At 41.2% G+C, this 10,164-nt stretch overlaps 2 pseudogenes; one reads left to right on the forward strand and one right to left on the reverse strand.

Moving 5' to 3' along the window:
• Window positions 1-3,152: 3,152 nt before the first annotated feature.
• Window positions 3,153-3,252, forward strand: LOC116273965 (annotated as a pseudogene).
• Window positions 3,253-6,264: 3,012 nt separating this feature from the next.
• LOC116273881 lies at window positions 6,265-6,414 on the reverse strand (annotated as a pseudogene).
• Between the last annotated feature and the right edge of the window lie 3,750 nt (window positions 6,415-10,164).

Here is a 10,164-nt window from a genome sequence, read left to right on the forward strand (position 1 = left end):
GAGATTGCATGGAACTTCTCTACAGTTGTCATTGTAGGTTGGAACTGTTTATTCTTTGCCTTTTTCCAACATCACATCTTGTTTCTCTTTGTTGCTTTTCCCCTCCTCCTCTGCCCACATCCCCCTACACACCTGTTCCTCCTGGTGAATTTCATTAGCTCTTCACCACCCATCAATCAGACCCCTGCTGGGAGCTTTCCCAGACTGCACCTCTATTCCTGGCTTTTCTCTCTCTGCACCTCCCCAGCAGCATTTTGCAAGACAGTTTGTGATGCTGTAGCCTAACTCTGACGCTTAGCCTAAATCTGACAATTCAGTGACCTTCTCGCATCGATCAGGAGTTCAAGATCAGCCTGGCCAACATGGCGAAACCCTATCTCTACTAAAAATACAAAAATTAGCTGGGTGTGGTGGGGCACACCTGTAATCCCAGCTACGTGGGAGGCTGAGGCAGAAGAATCGCTTAAACCTGGGAGGTGGAGGTTGCAGTGAGCCAAGATCACGCCACTGCACTCTAGCCTAGGCGACACAGCAAGACTCCGTCTCCAAAACAAAACAAAACAAAACAAAAATCACATTGTACTCCATATACACAATTATTATTTTTTATTATTTAAAAAATTTTAAAAATCACAGGAAATGTAAATGATCCAAATACTCCAAATAAAAAACAGATTTTCAAACTGGATAAAAAAGCAGGATGCAAAGTATATGCTATCTACAAGAAATACATTTTATTTTATTTTTATTTTTTTTTTTTTTTTTTTTATTTTTTTTTTTTTTGAGACGGAGTCTTGCTCTGTCGCCCAGGCTGGAGTGCAGTGGCGCGATCTCAGCTCACTGCAAGCTCCGCCTCCTGGGTTTACGCCATTCTCCTGCCTCAGCCTCCCGAGTAGCTGGGACTACAGGCGCCCGCCACCTCGCCCGGCTAGTTTTTTGTATTTTTAGTAGAGACGGGGTTTCACCGTGTTAGCCAGGATGGTCTCGATCTCCTGACCTTGTGATCCGCCCGCCTCGGCCTCCCAAAGTGCTGGGATTACAGGCTTGAGCCACCGCGCCCGGCTAAGAAATACATTTTAAATATAAAGACAAATATAGGTTAAAAGTAATAGGGTAAAAAAAGATATACTATGTTAACACTAGTCAAAAGAAAGTACAAATGGCTGTATCAGTATCAAAGAAGACTTCAAAGTAGAGGATATTACCGGGGTAAAGAAAAGTCATTTCATAATGGTAAAGGTGTCCATTAATCAGGAGTACATAATTTTAAATGTTTATACATCTAATAATAGAGTTTCAAAATACATGAAGAAAAAACTGATAGAACGGTAAGGAGAAACATACACATCTACGATTATAGACAGAGATTTCAAAACTCCTTTGTCAATAATTGATAGACCAGGTAGGCAGAAAATTAGTAAGGATATGGTAGAGTTGTACAGTGTGAACCAAATACACCTGATTGTCATTTATGGAACACTATACCTCACCAGGTGCAGTGGCTCACGACGCCTGTAATCCTAGCACTTTGGGAGGCCGAGGCGGGCAAATCACCTGAGGTTGGAAGTTCGAGACCAGCCTGACCAACATGAAGAAATCCCATCTCTACTAAAAATACAAAAATTAGCTGGGCATGGTGTCACATGCCTGTAATCCCAGCTACTCGGGAGGCTGAGGCAGGAGAATCGTTTGAACCGGGAAGGTTGAGGTTGCAGTGAGCTGAGATATCGCCACTGGATTCCAGCCTGGGCATCAAGAGTGAAACTCTGTCTCAGAAAAAAAAAAGGGCCGGGCGCAGTGGCTCACGCCTGTAATCCCAGCACTCTGGGAGGCTGAGATGGGCAGATCACGAGGTCAGGAGATCAAGACCATCCTGGCTAACACAGTGAAACCCCGTCTCTACTAAAAATACAAAAAAAATTAGCTGGGTGTGGGGGCGGGTGCCTGTAGTCCCAGCTACTCGGGAGGCTGTGGCAGGAGAGTGGCGTGAACTCAGGAGGCAGAGCTTGCAGTAAGCCAAGATTGCACCACTGCACTCTGGGCGACAGAGTGAGACTCCGTCTCAAAAAAAAAAAAAAAAAGAAAGAAAGAACACCACTATACCCAATAATAAGACAATACACATTCCTCTCAAGTGTACATGGAATATTTACCAAAATAGACCATATCCTTGGCCATACACAAGTCTCAATAAATTCAGAAGGACTCAAACCAATCAAAGCATATTCTCTGACCATAAAGAATTAAATTAGAATCAATATCTCAAATTAAATTATTGAAAAAATGTTGTCTCAAGGTAATAGAGAAAAATATGGAAGGAAACATATAAAGTTGTATTAATATTAGTGACTTCATGGAGATAAAAATGATGAAACGTTGGAGACAGCACCATAAGGATATTAAATACATTTTTGTGCTGTTTTACTAGTTATAATAAACACGTATTCCTTTTGAAATTTAAACAAAACATAGGATTTATGTGTGTGTGTATATATATATATTTATTTATTTATTTTTGAGACGGAGTCTTGCTCTATCACCCAGGCTTGGAGTGCAGTGATGCGATCTCGGCTCACTGCAACCTCCGCATCCCAGATTCAAGCAATTCTCCTGCCTCAGCCTTCCGAGTAGCTGGGACAGGTATGTGCCACCGCGCCTGGCTAATTTTTGTGTTTTCAGTGGAAATAGGGTTTCACCATGTTGGCTAGGGTGGTCTTGAACTCCTGACCTCACGTGATCCGCCACCCACCTCAGCCTCCCAAAGTGCTGGGATTACAGTCATGAGCCACTGCACCTGACCCTCAAATACTTAAAAATAAATTTCCCCTTTCCATTTCAGGTGACCTCAGCCAACTTCTGTATCAAAAAGTCATATTAACCCTGAATAAAACAATCAAATACTATAATTTATTTAATAATTCCTCTATTACTGGACATTTAGGTTGTTTTCCATTTTCTACCTTATATAATGAAGGCTACAACGAACAAATAGGTCCTCCTTAAATGGCAATCCTCAGCTTTCCTAAAAATCCATCTCCTCACGGCTTGCATGTGGAAAACAAGCTCCAATTTATATTTTTTTAACTCACTAATCTATGCCTCCCATAATCTAATTCCTTGAGAGCAGAGGTCTGCTTTAAAATGGTTTTTGCGTGCTCGCTTGGCAGCACACATACTAAAATTGGAAGGGTACAGAGATTAGCATGGCCCCTGTGCAAGGATACTTGTAAATTTGCAAAGCTTGCAGTGAGCCAAGATCACGCCACCACACTCCAGCCTGGGTGACAGAGCCAGACTCCATCTCAAAAAAAAAATAAATAAATAAAATAAAATAAAATGGCTTTTGCCACATAGGCACTTTGCCTGTTACAGCAATTTAAATTGACAAAATATTTGATCTTTTACCTTTGTCTCAAAATCCTAGAGGGCTCACTTTAATCCATATCCAATATATTAAGAAATATGTGATTCGTAAGTAGTCCTTTTTTTTTTTTGAAACAGAGTCTTGCTCTGTCTCCCAGGCTGGAGTGCAGTGGTGCAACCTCTGCCTCCCAGGTTCAAGCGATTCTCCTGCCTCAGCCTCCTGAGTAGCTGGATATGGGCGTGCACAAGCACGCTCGGCTGAATTTTTTTTTTTTTTTCGAGACGGAGTCTCGCTGTGTTGCCCAGGCTGGAATGCAGTGACCAGATCTCAGCTCACTGCAAGCTCCGCCTCCCGGGTTCACGTCATTCTCCTGCCTCAGCCTCCCGAGTAGCTGGGACTACAGGCGCCTGCCACCTTGCCCAGCTAGGTTTTCTTTTTTTTTTTTTTTTTTAGTAGAGACGGGGTTTCACCGTGTTAGCCAGGATGGTCTCGATCTCCTGACCTCGTGATCCGCCCATCTCAGCCTCCCAAAGTGCTGGGATTACAGGCTTGAGCCACTGTGCCCGGCTGGCTGACTTTTGTATTTTTAATAGAGACAGGGTTTCACCATGTTGGCCAGGATGGTCTCAAACTCCTGACCTCTGGTGATCCGCCCACATCAGCCTCCCAAAGTGCTGGGATTACAAGCGTGAGCCACCATGCCAGGCCTTTGTAAGCACTTTTTAAGTAGTAATCATTAACTACAGAATTCTCTCTTTTTAAGAGAATTCTCTCTTTTTAAGAGACAAATTGGCCGGGCACGGTGGCACAAGCCTGTAATCCCAGCACTTTGGGAGGCTGAGGTGGGCAGATCATGAGGTCAGGAGATCGAGACCATCCTGGCTAACACGGCAAAACCCCGTCTCTACAAAAAATACAACAAATTAGCCGGCCGTGGTGCCGGGGGCCTGTAGTCCCAGCTACTCGGGAGGCTGAGCCAGGAGAACAGCGAGAACCCAGGAGGTGGAGCTTGCAGTGAGCCGAGATCCCACCACTGCACTCCAGCCTGGGCGACAGAGCGAGACTCCAGCCTGGGCGACAGAGCGAGGCTCCGTCTCAAAAACAAAAAAGAAAAAAGAGAGATGGATCACAAGGTCAGGAATTTCAGACCAGCCTGGCCAAAATAGTGAAACCCCGTTTCTACTAAAAAAATACAAAAAATTCGCTGGGCCTAGTGGCAGGTGCCTGTAATCCTAGCTATTTAGGAGGCTGAGGCAGGGGAATCGCTTGATCCTGGGAGGCGGAGGTTGCAGTGAGCCGAGATTGTGCCACTGCACTCCAGCCCGGGGAACAGTGCAAGACTCCGTATGAAAAAAAAAAAAAAACAACAAGAGAGAGCTCTGTCACCCAGGCTGGAGTGCAGTGGGATGAGCACAGCTCACTGCAGCCCTCAAACTCCTAGGCTCAAGTGATCCTCCCGCCTCAGCCTCCCCACTAGCTGGGACTACAGGTGCATATCACCACGTTTAGCTAATTTTCCTATTTTATTTTTTGTAGAGATGGTGTCATGCTTTGTTGCCCAGGCTGGTCTCAAACTCCTGGGCTCAAGACATTTTCTCACCTCAGCCTCCCAAAGTGTTGAGATTACAGGTATGAGTCACTGTGTCCAGCCTAACAACATTTTTTAATGAGATCTGTTTTTCTGATTATAAAAGTGAAACACGAAGCCAAGTGCGGTGGCTCTTGCCTGTAATCCCAGTACCTTAGGAGGCTGAGGCAGGAGGATTATTTGAGCCCAGGAATTTGAGAGTAGCCTGTGCAACATGGTGAGACTGCAGCCTACAAAAATAAATAGGTAAATAAGCTGGGCATAGTGGCACATGCCTATAGTCCTAGCACTTGGGAGGCTAAGGTGAGAAAATTGCTTGAGCCTAGCAGGTCGAGGCTGCAGTGAGCCATGATTGTGCCACTGCACTCCACAATGGGCAACAGAGTGACAGATCCTATCTCAAAAATAAATAAAAAAAAGTAAAACATGCTCAGTGTGAAACTTTGTACAATACCAAAAAATATAAAGAAGTGTATGCATATTTATATTTTTCCTTTTAATATGGCAAAAATATTTATATATATGTATATATATGTGTGTATATATATGTGTGTGTGTGTGTATATAAATATATTATATATATATGTATGATGGAGTTTTGCTCTTGTTGCCCAGGCTGGAGTGCAATGGCGTGATCTCGGCTCACTGCAACCTCCGCCTCCCGGATTCAAGCCATTCTCCTGCTTCAGCCTCCCAAGTTGCTGGGATTACAGGCACCCGCCACCATGCCCGCCTAATTTATGTGTTTTTAGTAGAGATGGGGTTTCACCACGTTGGCCAGACAGTTCATGAACTCCTGACCTCAGCTAATCTGCCCACCTCGGCCTCCCAAAGGGCTGGGATTACAGGTGTGAACCACCAAACCCGGCATATATATATATATAATATATATAATATATATAATATATATTCATAGTCTTTTTAAATTTAATAATATTTATTTTCCAATGTCATTGTTTACAAGTATCATAGCAGCAGCTTTCTTTATTTCTTTTTTTGTTCATTCACCTAGAAATCGTCAAAAATTGCCATTGCCAACCGGGCAGCTCATGTCTACAATGCCAGCACTTTGGGAGGCTGAGGTAGGAGGACTACTTGAGCTCAGGAGTTTCAGACCAGCCTCGGTAACATGGCAAAACCCCATCTCTACAAACAATACAAAAATTAGCTGAGCATTGTGGCACACACCTATGGTCCCACCTACTAGGGAGACTGAGTTGGGGGAATTGCTTGAGCCCAGCAGGAGGTCGACGCTGCAGTGAGCTGTGATCACACCACTGCACTCCAGCCTGGGCAACAAAGTGAGACCCTGTCTCAAAAAAAAAAAAAAGAAAAGAAAAGAAAAGAAATTACCATTGCCGGCCATATTTCAAGGCGTCATGGTGAGGTATTGGGAATAGTTCTCAATTAGCATTGTGCCTTGGATAGACCTCATTGGCTATGATACTGCCAGTGCAGAGCTGCAACTTTCAATGTGTTACTTCAGACAGAAATAAATACAGGTTGGAAATTAGCAGGAAGTGCTTATATCTTACCAAAAGTCCTAGAACTTTCTGCTAAATGGATGACTCAGTTAGGAAAGACTGTAAAAAGAGAAACCTATAATTACTTAAAGAACCAAATATAAAATGAAGGCCGGGCATGGTGGCTCAAGCCTGTAATCCCAGCACTTTGGGAGGCCGAGACGGGCGGATCACGAGGTCAGGAGATCGAGACCATCCTGGCTAACACGGTGAAACCCCGTCTCTACTAAAAATACAAAAAACTAGCTGGGCGAGGTGGCGGGCACCTGTAGTCCCAGCTACTCGGGAGGCTGAGGCAGGAGAATGGCGTAAACCCGGGAGGCGGAGTTTGCAGTGAGCTGAGATCCGGCCACCACTGCACTCCAGCCTGGGCAACAGAGCGAGACTCTGTCTCAAAAAAAAAAAAAAAAAAAAAATATATATATATATATATATATAAAATGAATGCTAGAGTAAGTAAATTAATAAATATCAAAACTGTAAGCTAAATTCCCATTCTGACCTCTATAACCCTCATGAAGAGTTCTAACCCTTGATTTTCATAAAGTGTCTACAAGTGGTTGGCGATTCATCTGTGAGGTTCCAAAGTGCATTCAAAGTAAATTTCAACATAGTGTCCACTGAATTTTGATTGGTTTTCTGCTTCAGTATTTGAAGAAGTTGCTGTAAAAAGAAGACAGAATTAAGTTTTCATTTTTGAACTGTTATTACAATTTGTGGCTATTAATAACCACAAGTCCATGAGGATTAGTCTCATGGCTGAAAGCATTTTCTGTAAAGGTATCTATAAACATAACAAACAGCCCCTTGGACTGAACTTTTCTTCAAGAAAAAAGTACAAGATCTTCATAAATACTTCTGTATTATTCTGATCATACCTACAATGTAATCACCCATAAATAACACTTAAAGGCAAAATGATTAAAACTTGAGTCAACTATCTTACCGTTCAGTCACAGCATATACTTATTTTAGATTCTAGAATTAAAAAGGCAAAGGAAGAGAAGGGCAAATGAAGCTAACATTTATTAAGGATTAGCAAATTATATTCTATATTGTAGTACTGTTATTCCCATTTCTCAGGAGAGAAAATTGAGTCTGAGAAATATTAACTAATTTAATCATAGTCAATTTAGTCAGAGAAAGAATGGGAAGATCTAATCTATCCAACTCCAATTTTTCATTAAGAAAAAAAAGAAAGGAAAAACTACATACAATGACAAGAGAATTAAAGTCTATATTGACTAAAAATAAGATAATAGCCCCTCCCTCCTTAGCCTTCCCCCAGGGCAGATCCTGCAGTGCCTCTGTCTTGCTTTTTCTTATTTTTCCCCCTTCCCCCTTCCCTTTTTATTTCCTTTTCTCCCTTTTCTCTTTCAAAAAACAAGAAGATAATAGCTTTGAAATTCCAGTTGTAAATTAGTTTTATCATAGTTTTACCCTAAAAAATTTATGTTTGAAAAGTAACTGGTTTTAAAACTACATAAGGCATCCATAATTCCATTTTTATATTATACTTTCGGAGGTACAAAAGGAAACTCTACTAAAACAGATATAAGAAAACATTAATGAACATATTACTAAAGGTTATACACAATTCAGTAAAAAAATGTGAAGAAACACAAACATGTAGGTACAGTTAGGTAAGTTAACAGCATAGTAGCTAAGAGTGTGGCACTAGAAGAAAGCTACCTGAGCTTAAATATAATCTCTACATCTGACTAATTGTACAACCTCATTTACCAGTTTAATTCTTTGTTTCCTCATCTGTAGATTGCAGGTGGTAATTAAGAGCAGAAAAAAAAATCTAGCTATAATAGTAATCATCCCTACTACTACTAATTACTTCTTTAAGCTTGATTACCTCCCAAAGCATGTGAGTAGATTTCCTTAAAAATCTTTGAATATACCGGCTGGGCACAGTGGCTCACGCCTGCAATCCCAGCACTTTGGGAGGCCGAGGTGGGCGGATCATGAGGTCAGGAGATCGAAACCATCCTTGCTGACACGGTGAAACCCCATCTCTACTAAAAATACAAAAAAAAAAATTAGCCAGGCGTGGTGGTGGGCGCCTGTAGTCCCAGCTTCTAGGGAGGCTGAGGCAGGAGAATGGTGTGAACCCGGGAGGCGGCGGAGCTTGCAGTGAGCGGAGATCGCGCCACTGCATTCCAGCCTGGGTGACAGAGTGAGACTCCGTCTCAAAAAAAAAAAAAAAAAGAAGTCATTTTTAAAAACTGTCACCCCTGAAAATAGTAAAAATAAACAAAATAAGCATATTTTTCTACTTATATATATTTAGTATTAGGTACTTAGCATATACTACCTCAATTAATCATTTTTCTTTTCTTATCTTTTTTTTTTTTTTTGACATGGGATCACTGTCACTCAGGCTGGAGTGCAGTGACACAATTATAGTTCACTGCAGACTCGAACTCCCAAGCACAAGTGATGCTCTTGCTTCAACCTCCTGAGTAGCTGAGACTACAGATGTGTGCCACCATGCACGGTTAATGTTTTTTTTTTTTTTTGGGTAGAGCCAGAATCTCACTATGTTGACCATACTGGTCTCAAACTCCTGGCTTTAGGTGATCCTCCCACCTCAGCCTCCCAAAGTGCTGGGATTACAAACATGAGCTTTTTTTTCTTTTCATTTAGTCTTCGTAATAACTCTATTAAGTACTTTTTATCACCCCTAAGAAAACTGTGATTTGCCCAAAATACATGGTAAGAGACAGAATTTAGACTAAATCCAGATATGTCAACTTCAGAATTCCTACTCTTTCCATTATTCCAAAACAGCCTTCTCTCTTTATACATTATTTTTATTCGTATCTCCATTATTATACTTTTTAGATTTTGTTACAACCATATCTATATAGCTATTTTTTCTATTGTACTGTTTGTTATGGGTAGAATTTACAGATATAATTCTGTGTGGATTATAATTACATAATTATAATTCAGTGTGAATTCCCTAACATCTAGTAAGATAGCAAGTATCATTTCATTTGATATCATGGATATGCTATACATATTTATCAAATGAATGGCTTACTTTCTCATTACATATATAATTTATAAGTCATGGAAAAATGGAGTCTCTTATTTGACTTTTCCATGTAGTGTTACTATTCGAACACCTCATGCCAGGATTTTAACAGGCATGTTTAAATATACTTTTTGCCTGTAAGTCTTCCCTAAGACATTTTTTATATCTACTCCCTTTGAAGCTTTTTAAACTTTTCATTGTTTACTGGTCTTATTTCCTCAACTGATTATAAGCAAGCAAAATCGTGTATCAGATATTTAAATTATCTGCTTTTCCAAAGCATACAGCACAACCTTATGCTTATAATAGTCTCTACATTTGCTATGTAAATAACAAAAATTACAGAGTTTTAGAATTCTTTTTTTTTTTTTTTTTTGAGACAGGGTCTTACTCTGTCACCCACGCTGGAGTGCAGTGGCGTCATTATGGCTAACTGCAACCTTGACCACTTGGACTTAGGCGATTCTTCCACCTCCACCTCCTAAGTAGCTGGGACCACAGACATGTGCTACTATGCCTGGCTAATTTTTAAATTATTTGTATAGATAGGGTCTCACTGTATTTCTCAGGCTGGTCTCAAACTCCTGGGCTCAAGCAATCCTCCTGCCTTGACCTTCTAATGTGCTGGGATTATAGGCAT

The sequence above is a fragment of the Papio anubis genome, chromosome 2, assembly GCF_008728515.1.
Source record: "Papio anubis isolate 15944 chromosome 2, Panubis1.0, whole genome shotgun sequence".
Classification (NCBI taxonomy): Eukaryota; Metazoa; Chordata; class Mammalia; order Primates; family Cercopithecidae; genus Papio; species Papio anubis.